The sequence below is a fragment of the Carettochelys insculpta genome, chromosome 18 (assembly GCF_033958435.1).
Source record: "Carettochelys insculpta isolate YL-2023 chromosome 18, ASM3395843v1, whole genome shotgun sequence".
NCBI lineage: Eukaryota > Metazoa > Chordata > Testudines > Carettochelyidae > Carettochelys > Carettochelys insculpta.
Genome location: NC_134154.1, coordinates 2,271,570 through 2,289,249, shown reverse-complemented (window position 1 = coordinate 2,289,249; position 17,680 = coordinate 2,271,570). Strand labels below are relative to the sequence as shown.

Genomic DNA, 17,680 nt, shown 5'->3' with positions numbered 1-17,680 from the left:
CCCCGAGTTGGGCCCTGATCCTCCTTCCTCCCTCTCCAGCCAGACCAGACTGCCCCACCCACCTGCCCAGTTCCACGTCAAACCAGCCAGGCCCCTCCTCCCGCCTTTGTCCTGATCCTGGGGAAGAAAGGTGTCACCTGGTGGCCTGGGCTACAAAGAGAAGAGATGGTCACTGAGTACGTGCACAAACTCATCACACCGAGACCTCCCTCACCAACTATGCGTTGGCTTTGTTTTGGAGGTGCCCTTCCCAGATGTGGGAACTTCTCCCCCCACCCCCAGTGGGGCTGCTGATGGCAGCATGGAGACCTCAGGATCTCTGGAGGAGAGGTGGCTTGACTGCTAATGAAGATGCTGTCCAGTCCCTGCTCTGTCCCCTGAAACTCCTTGGAAATGCAGATAAGGGCTGTTACAAATCCATCACAAGGTGCATTAAAATCCCCTTAATTAATAAGCAGGCGACGTGGAAATTGACAAGCGAGGGAGCAGCCGAGGGGAACGTGACACGGCTGGACACACAGGTGTGGGGAAGCAGGTGCCAGTGCAGCGTGGAGTAAATGCCACTTGCTGAGGCCAGAGCCCCCGATGGGCCCAGGGAGCCTCTCCGCTGCCCCCCCCATCTGAGCCTAGCTGCAATGATTGGGGGGCGCAAGGCAGCTGCAAACCCGGCTCTTGCCTGTGCAGGAAGAGGAGGGGTTTGGGGGGCTGCAGGCTTCTCGGAAACATTTCCTTCTGCTCCCTCTGTGTTCCCCCCAGAGCTCCTTGAAGTCACTGGCCAGGCTTGAGCTGCCCCTGGCTGCAATGTCCCTGGCCTCCGCCGGTGTGTCCCTTCCCTGCCAGCTGGGCTGGCCCTTCCCCATTCCAGCCCTCCCACCCCTCTGGGCCATCGTGTGTCTTCCCAGCCCAGCCCGTGGAGGCAAACACAGCCTTGCAGCTGCCCAGACCCTCTGGTGCTCCCTGCCAGGCAGGCTGGGCCAGGCAAGGCAAGGCCTGCCCATCTCCAGGGCACCCAGGCAAAAGGAGATTCAGGGGACCTCTGTCAGGGAGCAAAGTGACCCCATTTCCCAGGGCTGCCTCTCTTCATCTCCCGCAACCTGGGGTCTCCCCATGATCCGGGGAGCCCCCAGCCAGCGGGCCTGTGCCTTTGTGGCTCCAAGAAGTCCCCAGCACTTGGGGTCAGGGCGGTTGGGCCGGAAGTGGCTGACATGGTTTATAATTCTGCTTCTCTTGCAATGCCTGGCCTGTTGTAAAACATGGCACAAAAATGCAAAATCTGCATCCTCCTCGAATGTCGTCCGAAAGACCCGTCGGGCCCAGACAGATGGTTTCTGTAACAGACACCATTTTTCACCTCCTTAGTGGCAGAAATACTGATCTGCCTGGTGTGGGCTGTGCCAACCAACAGAGCACTGTCGTCTGTAATAAATCCCAGCCCCTGGGCGTCCTTCTCCTGGCTGCAGCATCCTCCTTCCCTTCCTCCACCTCCTAGCTCTGTGCACAAGCTCTCCTGGAGAAGGAGGAGGGGTAGCAGCCTCAGGGCAGAGCGAGGGTCTGACAGACACCTCCCATGTGGGCTGTGAGTTCTATCTTCGATGTCACCAGCCAGCTGGACTCCTTGGGCACCACAACAGCCTAACCATGGAATCACAAACAACAGCCAGGTCTATTGTGCTGCCTAGGGGAGCCTACTGGGGTGACAGCTGGTCCCTTCCGTCAAGAATCCCCAGGGTATTCCCAGTACCAAAAGACCCCTCACTCACCTGGGTCACCTGTACCTTAGCCAAGGCCAAGCACTGGGGATATTTTGCTTATGCTTTGTGATCCGTGCCCCTTTGGGTATGTCTACACTACAGAGTTATTCTGGAATAGTTTATCCCAGAGTTAATATTCTGAAATAAACTATTCCAGAATCCAGTGGTGTTCCATAAGGGTTCATCTGATGTCTAGGGGGTTCCTTTTGTTGGGCAGGAGATAAAACCTCCAACTGGAAACTAGTATTTCACCCTTGTTAATGCTTCTCCGTCCTTCCCGCCCCAGTCTGGTGATTTACGGTTAGAGCAAACATTTAAATATTACCATAAACCACTGGGCCCAGTTAGAGGTGAAGCTAACACGTACAGCAATTTACAAGCATTCCAGAAAGCTGAGATGTGAAACACACTTTTATCCATCTAATCCCAACCAGTGTTCCCAATAACCCTTTTCAACAGCCATGGGAGGATTTTTGCCATGTGCGTGTGGAATAGAAAATATCAGCCCAAGCAACGTGCATGCGGTCCCTGAGAGAGTCAGAGGTGGGGCTAGGAGGTGAACCCAGGAGTCCTGGCCCCAGCTGTTCTGGGTGCACTGGAGCCAGGTTCTTTCTAGTCAGAAACACAAGACAATGGACGGGCTGCTTCAGTAGGGATGCTCTGGTTTTCAGTGGCATCCTCCTGAGAGAGGACAAGAGAGATACCAGTGTGGTCCATTTTGGGACCTGCCTGGGCTTTTCTGTGTCACGGCCATTGGCGAGGTTTGGGTTGTTAAAGCAGTTTGCTTGGGCACAACGGGCTCCGCTGATCTCCTGGCCTTGCTAAGGTGCCTGTGCCTTGTGTGAACTGTGAGCATCCTGCCCCACCAGGAGCCAGCACTTTGGGCCCAGAGATTCAGAGGCTCCGGAAGGCTCTTAGGGAGGCGCCCCCACACCCACCTCAGCACACGGGCCCTCTGTTAGCGCGGGGTGTCCTGCAGCTGTGGTCTGGGACTAAGGCTCAGCTAATCCACCTGCTCTTCTTGTCTAGGATTGCTTCTTGTTCAGCTGAGGAGGAGGCTTGTCTCTCAGTTGGTTACCTCTCGCTTGATGGCTGCCTCTGAGCACCTGTCCTGCGCAGTGCACCGGAGCCGCTGCTCTGAGCAGCCAAGTCCCAGCTATGCTTTGAGTTCCTTATTTGGAACAGGCTGTGCTGGGGGACGTTCTTCCTCAGCGCCCGATGGGGCAGGGAAGCACACTCTGCGGCAGGCAGGGAGACGCCTGTCCTGGCCCCCTGCTCAGAGGGCTGGTGTGCACTGTGTCTCCCTGGATCACAGGTGACACCTCTGCAGTTGCTCTGAGCACACCAGCCCCTACCTGCACGCTGGCACTTCTGCAGCCCCTAACGGAGCACCCCAATGAAAGGCTGAATCCAGGGGCTGTGTGTAGGCCGGGGGATCTGGGAGGAAATCAGAGATCAGCTTCCTCTGGTCTGTATCAGGTGTATCTGAAGAGGCTCTGGGTTCTCGCTGTTCTCCGGAGGACTGGGGTACTGGGAAAACCTTCTGGTCCCCAAGGGATGGAACATCCCCCCGCCCCCAAGAAGCCCTGCCATGGCTGTGGACACCCCGTACAGGGACACTGGAACAATGCGTTTGGAAGTGGGGAGGGGGGCACAGAGAGCCATTGAACTAAACTGCAAACGCTGCACACAATGCTGCGGTGAAGTGGGGCGTGTGAGGATTTTATTGCCCCGGTTAGGTGGCAGGTGTTTCCTAGGCTGTGTCTACATGGCAGGTGTTATATCGGGCCTAGTGGGGACGCCCAAAATCGAAGTGTTGGGGGCGACAGCCAACCCCTGTTCTCCCCATTCTCGCGAGGGGTTAGGGAGGTCAATGGGAGAGTTTCTCCCATCAGCCTCACGGAGGACGGCCAGGTAAGTCGATTCCAGCTACGCCATTGCCAGAGTTGGAATTGCATCTCTAAGATCGACTTTAAGGTCTAGTGTAGACCTGCCCTTTGACTGACGCAGCACGCCGAGCAGATGTCCTCAGAGAACTGGCCACAGTGACGCCGAGATCCCCCTTCTCAAATGGCAGCGGCTAATGTGTTCTCTATCAATGGGTGTGTGTGACTGGGATCATGTTTCCCAACGTGCATTACTCTGCACTTGTCAACACTGAATTTGAGGGGCCATTCTGTTGCCCCCTCCCTTCTGCTTGCCAGAGCCTGGTGGAAGTCTTTGCAGCCCGTTTTGACGGTGAGCCCTGGTGGGACTGAGAAAGCCGGCCCAGCTCTCTGTGGGTAGCACAGCATTTGCACAGTTTAAATCAAACAGAGCACAGCCTCATGCAGAGCCTTGGCAGCTAGGCCGTCTGCAGAGCCCAGAAATGCAACACTGTGAACAGATGCACGAGTGGGAGGGCGACAGAGCCCAGCAGTTTCCAAAACTGGGCACAACTGGGAGTAAAACCAGGCTCTTGCATAGGATTGTGTTGGCGGAGGCTGGGGGCGTGGGCTCAGAGAGGAAGGCATTAACTCATTCCTGGCCGTGCTCAGGTGAGCTCGTTGCTTGCCTTGAACTTGGGCAGTCCTGAGGGTTGTGTCTTGGTGGCCAGTGCTGAGGACATTGTGATTCTGCGGCGAAACTTTTGGCCCAGCACAGGCCCCGCTGCTCCCTCCACCCCAGCACACAAAGGAGCACCCCAACCCTCCTTGCCGTGAGCGAGTAGGTTCCCTCTATGCTGAGCGGCTCCTGGGCCAGGGCTATCAGTGGGGTGGTGCCGGTGTCACTCCGACACCCCGGGTAGGCCTGGGGCCCTCTGGCAGCAAGTGGCACAGCAGGGGCTCTGCAGGAGCCTCCTCACTCCAATTGGTTTGGGCAGAATGTCCTGGGGGATACCAGGATCAGCATTGTCCTAGCAGGTCCCATTCCACAGATACAGTGCAGGACCCATCCGCTGTCCTGCCAGCTCCGAGGGAGCCGGGGAAGGACAAGGCTGTCCCTGAAGGGACTCTGTGCCTCTGTCCCGGGCACCTCCTCTACCCAGGGATCAGACCATGCAGCTCCACTGCAGCCGTGCTGCCAGGGAGCCACCAGGCTCAGCTCCGAGGGCTCCATGCAGCTGGGTTTCCATTCATGACTTTACCCTGCTGGGTGCGGGGCTAAAGGGCAGAGCCCCTTACCTGTAGATGTACCCTAGGAAGCCACCAGGATGTTAGGAGCCATTAAGAGAGGGATAAATACCGTAGTAAGTCAGAAAATACCTTATTGCCACTATATTAACTCTTGATATGCCTGCAACTTGAGTACTGCATGGAGCTCTGGTCATCCTCATCTCAAAGAGGGTGTATTTGAACTGGCAAAGATCCAGTGAAAGGCAACGTGGATCGTAAAAGGAGTGGAACAGCCCCTGTCTGAGGACAGATTACAAAGACTAGAATGGTTTGGTCCAGAAAAGGGATGGCTATGAGGGGATATGATTGAGGTCTGTACAATCACAAATGGTGTGGACCAAGCGAGTAGGAGATTTTTCTAATGCTTAGTTACTTTCGCTGCTAAAAATGCGTATGTCTAGTCCGAATGTGTCTGGCTAAACTTCCCGGCACTGGATCCTGTTATTTCTTTCTCTGCTAGACTGGAGATCATCTTAGCGGGTCCCCAAGAAGGTGCCTACAGGCGGTAGTCGAGTCAGCCCTTAACCTTTGTTAAGTAGCTGCTACATAGACTGAGCTCTTTGTCTGTTGCCATCAGACAGGTTTTCCAGCCCTCTGATCATGCTTGTGGCTCTTCTCTGACCCTTCTCCAGTTACTCAGTATCCTTCTGGAACCGAGAGCGCCAGAACTGGTCACAGGACTCCGGCTGCAGTTGTGCCACTGCCGAATACAGAGGGGGGATAACCTCTTGACTCTGACTCAAGATGCCCATCTTTATGCTGCCCTGGATCGCGCTAACTCCTTTGGCCAGAGTGTCATGCTGGGAGCACACATTCAGCTGATCACCTGCCATGTCCCTGATCTTTTCAGTCACCGCCTCCCAGGATAGCGTCCCCATCCTACAGCTCCAGCCAGCAGCACTGACAGCGGCCACATAGCCCAGGGCAAAGTAGTAGGTGGGACCTGACTTCGGGCCCCCAAAGGGGCGGAGCCAAAACCAGAAGGGGCGGGACCAAGGGCAGTCATCCCTTAGCATCACGGGGACCGCAGTGCTGGGTGTCCCCTGCACTGCCTCCCTCACCACTTCCCCCTTTGTGGTGTCATCTGCAAACTTTATTAGTGATGATGGTCTGTTTACTTCCAGGCCATTGATAAACACGTTAAGTAGCATCAGGAAAGAGCCGATCTCTGTGAGACGCCACTGGAAACAGACCCATTTGATGTCGATTCTCTGTTTAAAGTTACATGTTGGGACTCATTAGCCCGTTTTTAATCCATCTGTTTTCAGATAATTTTTAGTTATTTAATCAAAATGTCAGGGGGCACCAAGTCAAATGCTTTACGGAAGCGCAAGTATGTTATGGCTGCACTATTCCCTCCGTCAGCCAAACGTGGGCTCTCATCAGCATAAGACATTGTTAGCCTGACAGGATCTATTTTCCATAAGCTTGCATTGATTTGCATTAATTACACTGCCCTCCTTTAGCTCATTATTTATCGAGTGTTGTCTCAGCTGATCTGTTAGCCTGCCCAGGGTCAATGTTCAGGATGATGCCTGTTGTTACCAAGGGCATCTCATTTCGTCTTTTCAAAAACCAGCCCATTAGCTTCCTTCCAGTCTTCTGGATCTTCCCCAGTGCTTCAAGTCTTATTGAAAACCGACATTAATGCTCCAGCGAGGTCCTCGCTCAGCTCTTTTAAAACTCTTGGTTGCCGGTTGTCCAGTGCTCCTGCTATTTTGAATGAATTTTGTTCTGTGCACCAAAGTGGAGGCATTGTGTGACACCCCGCCTTGCACTCGTGCACATAACACAGTTCATGAGGCAGGGGTGGAGCCAAGGGTTGTGTCTTGGAGGGGGCTCAGGCCTGCGGCAGAGGGTGGGGGGGCAGGAGTGTGAGGGCTCCAGCTGGAGGTATGGGCTGTAGGTTGTGGGGCTTGGGGCTGGGCCAGAGGGTTGAGGTGCAGGGGGTCTGGCTCCGGGTGCAGGCTCTGGGGTGGGCTGGGGATGAGGGATCTGGGCTCCAAGTTTAGGTATGGGCTCAGGGGTTGGGCTGGAGTGTGGGAAGGATACAGGCTCTGGGCTGGAGGTGTGGCTTGGAGGTGGGGGCCAGACATGAGGGTGCTCAGAGCTGGAAGAGGCTCAAGGGGGATGAGGGGAGTGGGGCTGAGGCTTATCCGGGCAACTCCCTGTTGGGGACAGCGAAGAACAGCCCCCTTGCCCTAGCAGCAGCACCTCAGTGCTGGGGCTGGTGGGGAGAGATTCCGTTCCATCCTCCCCAGCTGCATCAGGGGTTAGGGAAAGATCTCTCCCCACTGCAGCCCCGAGCCCCTGTGTGCAGCTGCACAGCGCAGGGGGAACTGAAACATGAGCTAAGCCTGTTGATTTAGAAAATGTCTGTCTTTAGCAACCTCTGTATAACATCTTCCAGAAATACTAGGGGACTGGAAGGAGTGTTATTATCCCACCTTATGAGACTGCCTCAGCCATTTCTTCCCCCAGCATAGAACAAAGGTATTTACTGAACACTTTTGATTTTTTTCCACTAATGTCCATAATTCTCTTTCCATCTAGTACTGGGCCAATGCCATCAACAGGATTCTTTTTGGTCCTAATGTATTTTTCAAAAATCTTCTTGATGTACATAACTCCTCTGGCTACAGAGTTTTCCTTGTGTCCTTTGGCTTCCCTTGTTAGTTTTCTACAGCTCCTAACATCTGATTTCTCTCAGCTTCTCTTTTCTTTCATTTGTCATACATTGTTTGCTTTTTGAATTCATCTCCCCTCTAAAGCAAGCGTCTTTGTTTTGTTTTAACTAGCATTGCCTTCTTTTTCAGGGACGGGATTGTGGCTTTTTGCACATCTAGTAAGGTGTTTTTAATTAATTCCAAATGATCATTTTTCTCATTATATTTGTCCTGCCAGTGGATTTGGTGCATATTTTTTTCAAGTTTGTGAAATTGGCCCCAAGTATATATATTACTGCTCTGAATTTATTCTGGCTGCACATTATAAATATGATGTAATCATGATCACTTACACCTAAGCTATTTCAGGTTGAACCTCTCTCATCTGGCACCCTTGGGACCTGACCGATGCTGAAAGAGAGAATTTGCTGACCATAGGAGGTCAATATTGTCTAGCACATTACCAACACTTCCACTGCTTACTGGGCTCTGAGAAGACATTTAGGGCTAAATTACAGCTGGATAACAGCACAGAACACTGAGAGCCAGGACTGGTGCCTGGAAACAAACTTAATGGGATTATGGGAAACTCGGCTACACCCAAAATAAACGTTCATCTGGCTAACTAAAATCATACCAGATTACAGATGTTGCTGGATAAAACAGTTCCAGAGCAGAGCTGTTCAACCTGTGTTCATTTTAAATTCTGCAATCCATTCCTCTTTATCTGGTAGGAAAAGGTCTGATTTAAAATGCCACTGTCTTGGCCACAACACTTTTGGCATTAAGAAATCACTGTCTAACATCTAGAAATTCCAAAGGTGTTTTAGCACTGACAGCATTTGTGAGATGGTGCAAAAGCAAAGCACTGTGCAGCCAAGTCAAAAGGCTCCTTTCCAGTCTCTGTGTAGATTTCCCAGCACTTACTGGTTTGTAGTACAGTTGCAATATGATTTGGTTGCAAGAGTGAATACATTTAACCCTCTGGCCTTTTCTACCACTCTGGCATAGAATCATAGAGCACTAGAACCGGAAGGGACCTTCAACGCCAGTCCTGTGCCCTTATGACAGGACCAAGCACTTAGACCGTCCCCGATATATATCTGCTAACTTGCTCCTAAATATCTCCAGTGATGGAGATTTCACAACCTCCCTAGGCAATTTATTCCAGTGTTTAACCACCCTGACAGTTAGAAAGCTTTTCCTAATGTCCAGCCTAAACTTCCCTTGCTGCATTTTACCCCATTGCTCCTTGTCCTGTCCTCAGCAGCCAGGGAGAACAATTTTTCTCCCTCCTCCTTGTAACCTTCTTTTAGGTACTTGAAAACCGCTCTCAAGTTCCCCCTCAGCCTTCTCTTTTCTAAACTAAACAACCCCAGTTATTTCAGTCTTCCCCCATAGCTCATGTTCTCCAGACCTTTAATCATTCTTGTTGCTCTTCTCTGGACCTTCTCCAATTTCTCCACATCTTTCCTGAAATGTGGTGCCCCAAACTGGACACAATACTCCAACTGAGGCCTAACCAGTGCTGAGCAGAGCAGAAGAATGACTTCTTGTGTCTTGCTCATGACACTCCTGTTAAGGCATCCCAGAATCATGTTTGCTTTTTTTTTGCAACAGCATCACCCTGTTGACTCATATTGAGCTTGTGCTCCCCTATGACCTCTAGATCCCTTTCTGCCATACTTCCAAGACAGTCGCTTCCCATTCTGTGTGTGTCATAAGTGAAGTAGGAAGGCCTCATGTTCCCCTTATTTGATTGGGATGTGTACAGACCTGGAGCGGGAGGGGTAGAACTGAAACAGAATTTCCCCTCTTCCTGAGAGGCGGCATTCTTTCCAAAAACTTCCCTCATGCTGTGCTTTGGTGCCTAGCACCTGAGCTACTCGTTCCCATTTCTGGTGCCAACTGCACAGCAGAGCGACAGAGTGAGATATTACAATCTGAGGCCACAACAGGCCTTTTCATAATTGCCTGGCTTGTCTGGAGAAATCTCCAGTGTAGTTACTAGGTATTCAATACCAAAATGACTAGTTCTTACCCTCAGCGGACTAATTTTGCGGGCAGCAGACGTATGAGGGAGTTAATGCGCACGCTAATGAATGTCAGTCTTGTCTCATAATGAATAGGCATCACAGTTTGCTGCACATTGTCAGGAAATGAAAAGCATCCCAAGTTCAATCCACTTTTTCTTCCCTTTTGTGAGCTAATGCCGTGCCTGGCAGATGGGCACATTCATTCGTGAGCACTTAGGATCTTTATCGCGCGCTGTACAGGTCGCGGTGTTCCTCCAGCTGAGCTTTGGAACATTTCCTGTACAAGTCCAGCCACAGTGCAGCATGCAGAGCAGAATCCTTTTGACTGGCGCAGGCTTTCTCCCTCTTCGCAAACCCTTCAGGCAATGCCAGGCTGTGCTGACCCAGGCCCTGGATGGGGCATGGCTGCGGCTCCGAGGAGCGGCATTGCTTGCCAGACTCAGAGAGGAAAGGTGACCGTGGGGGAATTTTTAAGATTCTTCAGCGGAAACAACCCCCAGCCCAGCTCCACACAGGAAGGCAATGTCCTTGTCTGTGTGACTTGCTCAGCAAGGATCTCTCCCCCCGGCACCCCCATGAGGCTGAAGGTCGCTGTCAGGTGGGGGCGATGGAAGTCGAGGTAGGCTGTGAGAGCTTTCCATCTGGCAGAGGCTGGGCTGCCGTTGCCCTGCTGTGGGTGCTGGGAGAGGAGGCTGGGTGGCTGCATGGAGGGACGAGGGGGTGGGCCTGGCTGCCCCATTGCAAGGGAGAGGCATCGGTAAGGACTGTGAGCAGACACGGTGCTGCCCTGCCTGTGTACTGGCTTCTAGAGGAAGTCGGATGTTGAGCACCTCCCCCAGCCAGCTCTCCTGCCGCTTGTGCAGATTTGCCTTCCCCGCCCTGCTCTGTGTACCCCACTGACTGCCCCCATCTCTGTGTCACCTTGACACCCTCCTCCCCTCTCCCCCTGCCTGCCAGCGACCGCAATGGCAGGACTCTGGCACCGAAGGCTGGTCTGCATGGGGTCTGTCCCCTGTCTCTTGTGCTGACTCAGCACCCTGCAGCCCCAGGGCTCAGGGCCTCTGGCCCCATCACAGCCAGGGCTCAGGCCCTCTGACTGTCTGGACAGACAGAATTCATGTGGGACATTTGGACTATATAAAGATCCTGGGAGCAGCGTGTCACACAGGCTGACCCAGCCTCTCAGAGGTGTGTGCACTGTTCAGTGATGGGGCGCTGGACGCTGCGGCCAGGGCCTGTCACTGCATCGCCTCCTTGGGAACCCAGAAACCACCAGCACCAGGGTCAGCTCCAGCTCCTGCTCTTGGACTAGGGCCCCCGATGAGCCAGGCAGTGCTGGCAGGTGTCTTGGGCTCGTGGGGCATGTACCTCCTCGGGAGTCCCACAGCAAACCCCTCAGGAAAGGCCCTGCCCAGTTGAAGCACCACCAGAAAGACCCTCTAATGCCATGGGGAAAGGACAGGCCCATCTCTGTTCCTGAGCTCCAGGGGTCAGGGGCTGGCTGGGCCTAGAGCCCTGCAGAGAATCTCGGGGGTGTTAGGGGTGTCTGCACAGCATGTTCTCCATGGGGCTTCTCCTGGCTCTGTTCTTTCTCCCCAGAGCCCGTTCTTTGCCAGCTCTGCCAGGGTAGCTTCCTGCAGCCTTGGCACAGGGAGACCCTCCCTGGCCGCTCTAGGGCGGTGGCTGAACTCGAAGAGGGCCGCAGAGTCAAGTACTTTGATGTCACAGTGGCTTTGGCTGCACGTGGCCAGAGCAGCCCCCTTGGTGATGCTTCTGCCCTCTGCGTGCACTGGCACATCCTGTGGGCTCTGCCTTCCTGCTGTAGTGGTGATGAACCGCCCTGTCCAGCCATGCACAATTCACTCTGGGCAAGGTGGGCATAGCTCCTAGAGAGGGCACAGATAAGATCTTGGACCCGGACCCTCTTAGGGGCTCCTGACTGCCCTTCTCCCATTGGCTGCTCTGGGTATCCAGGGATCTCAGACGCATGGTCCTTCCTGTGGGCCATAGGGGTTAAACCCTGAGGCCCACCTTCCACATTGTGTGGGCAGTTGTTACCCACTGAATATGGGGGAGAACCAGGCCCAGGCTCTCGCAGGGTAAATGTCGGATGCTGACTTTCAAAGCTCCCAGGCACCCTGCAGCCACGAGTTTCCTGCCATCTGGGGCCAGGGGCAATCCCTGACTCTGGGGCACTCCTCCATCCCCCAGTCCTTTCCTTGGAGGCTCTGCAAGTGAAGGGCACCCAAGGAAGGATGTGCAGGACAGTTTCTCTCCAGCGTAAATGAAAGCTCCAGTCGGGCTGCAGACGGCTTCCTGCCAGAGGAGTTTAAAATTCTTCTCTTTTAAAATATTTATTAACACGAAGCTGCAGTTAGCACTTCTGCTGAGGGCAAGACAAGAGAAGTCTCTTTGTTGGCATGGAACTTAGTGATGCTGAAAAGCCAGTAAGCCGTAAATACAAACTCTATTAAGTGTTCCATAGCAACCTTAACTGTCCCTTTGTCGGGCGCTTTGCTCCGGGGCGGCTGCGCATGGTTAGCCATTGCTCACTGCTGCCACTGCGCTGCTATCTTGGAAGGGTGGTGAGCGGCTCACAGGGATGGAAGCACAGTTGGGTGACTATGTCTCCAGGGCTGATCATTCCCTGGGCACTGCGCTAGCAGCACATGATGAGTGTGAGTGGGACAGGGCAGCTCTGGAACGGTTCCAGGGGCAGGCAGCAGGGCCTGGACTCCACTGGGGCTATGGGCAGACCTGGTCACCTTGGAGGTGCTCAGCAGAGCCATCCCCAAATGGCTGCAAGTGCCTGCATCTCCCTCCTGGCTGCTCCCCAGACCAGGCTTCCCCGCCCCCCATTCCCTGGCTCTTGCATGTCAGGCCGCCTTAGGGGTGCTCCCCAGAACACAGGGCCTCTGGTGCTCCGAATGGGGCTTCAGAAGCGGCTGGAGGTGCTGAGATCCCCAAGTGGGGCTGGCCTAATGAGAGAGGCTGGCTGTGAGGAGGGAAACCAAAGAGGGGACTCGGCCCAGTCACAGCGCAGCTTGGGTCGAGCTGTGGCCCATGTGACGAAGTGGGGATTGTGAGGGTTTTATTCCCTGGTTAGGCTGTGTGTGTTTCCTACTGTCCTGTAGTGAGATGAGGTGGTGCCTCAGTTTCCCTAGGCACGGCCTGAGTGCATAGTTGGCAGTTTGGTGTGATCCCTTTTCACATGTAAGCTATGGTCCTCCGTGTCCTTTGTAACCCAGGCAACCAGGTGACCCCTTTCTTCCCCTGCAAACGGGACAATGGATGGAGGAGGAGCCTGGCTGGTTTGAATGGGACCTGGGCAGTTGGGTGGGGCAGTCTGGTCTGGCTGGAGAGGGAGGAAGGAGGCCAGGGCCTGGTTTGGGGCCCCTCTGGGCCCTTCTCCCCAAGCTGGATCATACTTATGACTCCTGGTTTCTGTGCTGACCAGTCTAGTCCACACCGTGTCCCCATCGACTAATGAGTCTTGGGTTCTCCCTGCTGAGGGTCACAGCTGTCTGGGGATAGGGGGCCGGGCCTGGGGACCCCTGCGGTGGCTTCTGTGCTGGCTCCTCCTTGCCAGGTTAGCCTCTGAGCCATCGGTGCCCCAGCGGTGCGTCTGTGTCTGGAGCGCTCCCTGCCCTGCCTCTCCAGAGGTAGGAGCGTCAGCCTTGGCCCAGGGTGGGAGCAGCACACACTGAAGTCCTCATCTCCCCATGCTGCCAGCTCACCCTCGGGCCAGCACTGCTTGGCCTCACAGCCCCGGGCTCCTGGGAAGAGGGGCTCAGTTTTGTTGCTCCCTTTGGTCCCTGACCCCTTCTAGACTGGGGAGTTCGGGCGGGCGGTGCGCCAGCCATGGCACTGTTTGTGCTAGGGGACGGACCCAGCGATGCCCATGTACCTGTCCACATCTGGACTGGGCCGGTCCAGGTCAGAAAGAGGGCGCCAGAGGTGACTCCGAACCCCCACCCCGCTCCTGGGCTGCACCACCCCTAGGCCCCGTATCCTGCGTCCCAGCCCACTGCTCCCAGGTCTGCTTGAGCCATTTGCCGAGGCCAACCTGGGATGCTGGGTCCTAGCCGCAGGGCCCGGCCCCGATCCCCTTCTCCCCGGCCATCCGTGGGTGCCCGGCCGGAATGGCTGCGACGGTTCCTGCTCCCGTGCCAGAGCTCAGGCTGGATGCTTGTAACGCTCCCTCAGCCTGAGCCCCCTGCCCGGCCCTGCCGTGTGTTCCCCCGGCCCTGAGGCGCCAGCGCCATGAATGGACGTGACAAACGGGAGGCGGTGGTGCCAGCAGGCCACGTGTCCGTGTCCAACGTGCCCCTCACCTCTGATTGGGCGGGGCGCTGCTGGCTCCCTGCGCAGGCTCCCGGCAGCCCCAGGTGTTGCCCTGTGCCTGAGCGAGACCTCTGAGCACTGCAGACGTGCACGCCTGCCACCTGCGCCCTCTGCAGCGGGGCCCTGCACGGCTCCTGCTAGGGGCTCCTGCACTGGAGCTTGGCTCCCTCCCGGAGTCATCTCCATGGAGCTGCAGAGAGTGCGAGGCCTCGGCGATGACAGGGCACTGCTCCTGCTCAGGTGCCCTGCGGGGGTTGGCAGGCCCTGCCTTTCTCACCCAGTGGCCGTCTTCCAGGTCCCTCTTTCACACCCAGCCTTTATCAATAACATGCCAGGGCACTGCAAGCAGCAAAGCATCCCCTGGGGCCGCGGGCATGGCAGCCTCTACTCCACTGGTGCACCGATGCCTTGGGGCAGGACCGCCAGGCAGACTGGGCAAGCAGAGTCAGTGCAGGCAAGAGGCTGTGTTTGGATCCGGACGTACCCACCGGGAGCACATCTCCCTGCTTGTGTACTCAGCTGGGGGCTGTGCCACACAGCCAGCTGTGTTCCGGGGAAGAGATCCAGGCCACGGTCAGTGGGACGCTCTATAGCAAGCACCCGTCACGGGGGAGAGTTGACATTTCCCTTCAGTACCAGCCAGAGTAAAGATCACAAGTCAAAGTCCTTCTCTGGCTGGCTGTTGCAGCCGGTGAGGTGGATTTTGTAAGCAATTAAATGTTCCATACTAGAGTAAAGAGCACCTGGAATACTCCAGCAGATTCCAAAAAGTTGAATCTCCTGTTTCAGCTCTGGCCCATTAATCTGTCACGTTCCTGTCCTGAATTTCCTCTTCTGTCAGCGCTACTGCAGACGCAGACCATCGGCTGGTAAACTAACACGTCCTGTGCCACGCACGGCCCCTAGCCAGGGCACTGTTAAACACACCTGCTACCTCCCACATCCTGCGCCCATCCTGTCTGCTGCCATGGGAGAGCCTCCTGCTCTGCAGCCCCTGAGGCTGGCAGGTCCTGTGTTTTTCTCCCGCTCACTGAAAGGTGATGGCAAGTCCCACCTCCGCCCCCTTCCCTGGGCCTGTGACTCCTAACTTCCCCCTCTTCCTTCTGGGAGCATTAGGTGAAGTCAATGAGGAATCAACTTATGCCAAATTTCTGGAGACACTGGGAAATTGGAGGGCCCCCCCGCCCCATGTGATGACGTTAGTTCCAATCACTCTTTTCGGGCATGTGGCGATGGGCATCTGTTTGCTTCAATGGCAGAGAGTTAGCTGTAGTGAACTGAAGTATGTTCACACAACTCTGTGTTAATTCAAGTGAACAGCCCGGCATTCTGGACAGGTATCCCATGGGGCACTGTGACAATGCACTGCTCCTTTTTTTCCTCAGGGTGCATTGTGGGAAACCACTGGACGCTGCAGGAATGGTGGGACTTGGAGGAAACGCTCAGATATCCGGGATCACTCTCATGCCATTCCATTCATTTTATCCAATTTCCAAACTGGTGTCTGACAGCACCAGCACTGGGCCCCCTCCTCGCGGACAGGTAATGTAGATGCATTTACAGTCATGCAGGTGGATGGGTTTGGTTGCTTGGTCCCAGGGCTGGTGTGGCTGTGGGAGCATGGCTAATGGAGGAGGAGCAGGAGAATGAAATGGAGCAATCTGGAGAACTTGTGCTTGGAGCAGCTTCTGGGCTGCACCACTAGAAGTGGCTGGTGGAACATGCTAGTGCCACAGAAGTAAGATGAGCAGCAGTGGCAGCAGAATCTCAGGAGGACAAAGGTAGCTTTGCTAAGAAGCTGCACAGAGCTCTTCGCTGAGCTGCCTGGGCCCCACACTGACATGAGAACTCCTGGCAGCATGAAGAACCACAGGGAGCGCGACAGCTTGCTGCCTGTGATTGGCACCTGCCAGTATCATAGCCAGACAGCATGTGGCGGGAGATGGACTGTCAGGGTCATTGTCATGGAGGTGTATGCTGCCAGGCCAGGTGCAGTTTGACAGTGCTCAGGAAGCTGATGGCTTTGCATGGATGGGTTTCCCCAGTTGAAAAGGGGTATTCCTCCTACACCAGGGCAAGGGCCTTATCTCCAGAAAGGGGTATCTCTATGCTGCATCCCTGTGGAGGATTCACCGCTATTCACTTGGGGTAGGCTGGGCCCATCCAAGATTCAGGGTATGTGAACTCAGGCCTGTTTGCTGGAATAATGCAGTGACCTTCTGCTACTTAGATCACTGTGGACGACAAAAGAGTTATGCATATTCCTTTTGTTCTGGGAGACCCAGCTTGCCCTGTGCTTCCATGGCTGATGAACCCTTCCAGGGGATGTTTGGACAAGAGTAAGGGCTGGTTTACCTTTGCTCTGAGCAGTTGTAGAACGAGTGTGGAGAATGTGTTAAGAAGGTGGCATTCTCTAATGAAAGGTCCACCTGTTACCACTCTTTGTACCTTGCAGGTGACATGCCTGCTGGATTTTGCACCACATCCATGAGAACAAGAGGGAAATCCTGGAGGAAGGGTTGGGGAATGGAGGCAGAAACTGGAGACTTCTTCTCAAAGTTGTAGGCAACTGGATAAGATGTCCTTGCAATGTGGCCCATGTGCTCAAGGAAGGAGTCAGGATGCACAGAGCTCCTCCCTTAGGCCAGGTTGATGAATGCACAGGAAGCAGGGAAACGAGTTTTAGTTGGCTTCCCATTTATAATTTGAGCTGCTCCTGAATTTAGGTTGTCAGACCAATGACAAAAAGTTTTCCATAAAACTAAAACCAGTTCAAGGAGGAATTTAGAGCGAACGTACAAAGACTGGGATTGAGGAGCACGGCGTCATGCACGCTGAGGTACTGCAAAATGTTCTTCTGTGTCATCTCCTGGGGAGATAAATGGAGCTGGGCGGTGCTCCACTTCTATCTTTGGAAGATGTGCTAGGAACCTTCCCTCCACAGCTCTGCCTTCATGGCGTGCTAGCGAGTTGAACCGAATACTTTGTGGAATGGATTGTTGCTAGGTTTTTTCCCTTAAGATTTGGCAGTGTCTCTGCAGGCTTTATCTTCCTCCCTCTTGCAGCTGCACGTGCTATAGGAAATCAGAAAAAAAACACGTTCCGATAGTCCCACTCTGCCTAGTCTCCCTGCCAGTGGTGATCAAATGTTTCTTTTCCCACAGTGCTGTTCTGTTCTTCCCATTCTGTGGTTCCCTTCGGGATGCTAAGAGATTTCTCCCACATAATTCCCCACATCATGGGCTCCCTGTGCTTAGTTGGGGAGCTGAGTCAGTGTGTGGGGTGGGAAAGGGCTCTGGAGATATTTGTAAAGGGATTTTTCACGGGACTTTTGGGTGCATCATTTCTCTGATGAGGGCGGTGGGCTGCGAGCCTGTCAGAGGCATGTCACTAGAAGACAGAGAAGGCCAGTGCAAAGTGGACAGAGCTCTGCGGTAATGGCTCTGTAGCCAGCATGTTCGGGGGGCCTCCCAGGATCTCTGTGGTTTGACATCTCTCTTTAGCCAGATTTGGTGCTCTAACTTCATGAGCTCCAGAGTTCCGTGAAAGCTGAGCCTGCCCATCAGCCAGGGAACCAGGCCCCTGGCCCAGGCTGTCGTATTCTGGAGCCAGCATGAGGGTGGCATCTATGTGATGAACCCTGTGGTGCTGACTTCCTGAGCCCAGTGCAAGGAGGGCAGCCTGTGGTGGCCAGAGTGGGAGGGAAGGAGTTGGGAGGAAAGGGAGTC

General features: G+C 54.5%; 1 protein-coding gene across 3 annotated transcripts in view; it reads left to right on the top strand.

Moving 5' to 3' along the window:
* RTN4R (reticulon 4 receptor) overlaps positions 1 to 17,680 on the top strand; it is an 82,129-nt gene that overhangs the window by 12,827 nt on the left and 51,622 nt on the right. For 2 of the 3 annotated variants that reach the window (XM_075012619.1, XM_075012621.1), the window contains exon 2: positions 15,338 to 15,494. The exons of the other annotated variant lie outside the window; for it this stretch is intronic. The gene's annotated coding sequence lies outside the window, so the exon portion shown is untranslated. The remainder of the gene's footprint in view (positions 1 to 15,337; positions 15,495 to 17,680) is intronic. 3 annotated transcript variants of the gene reach the window in all.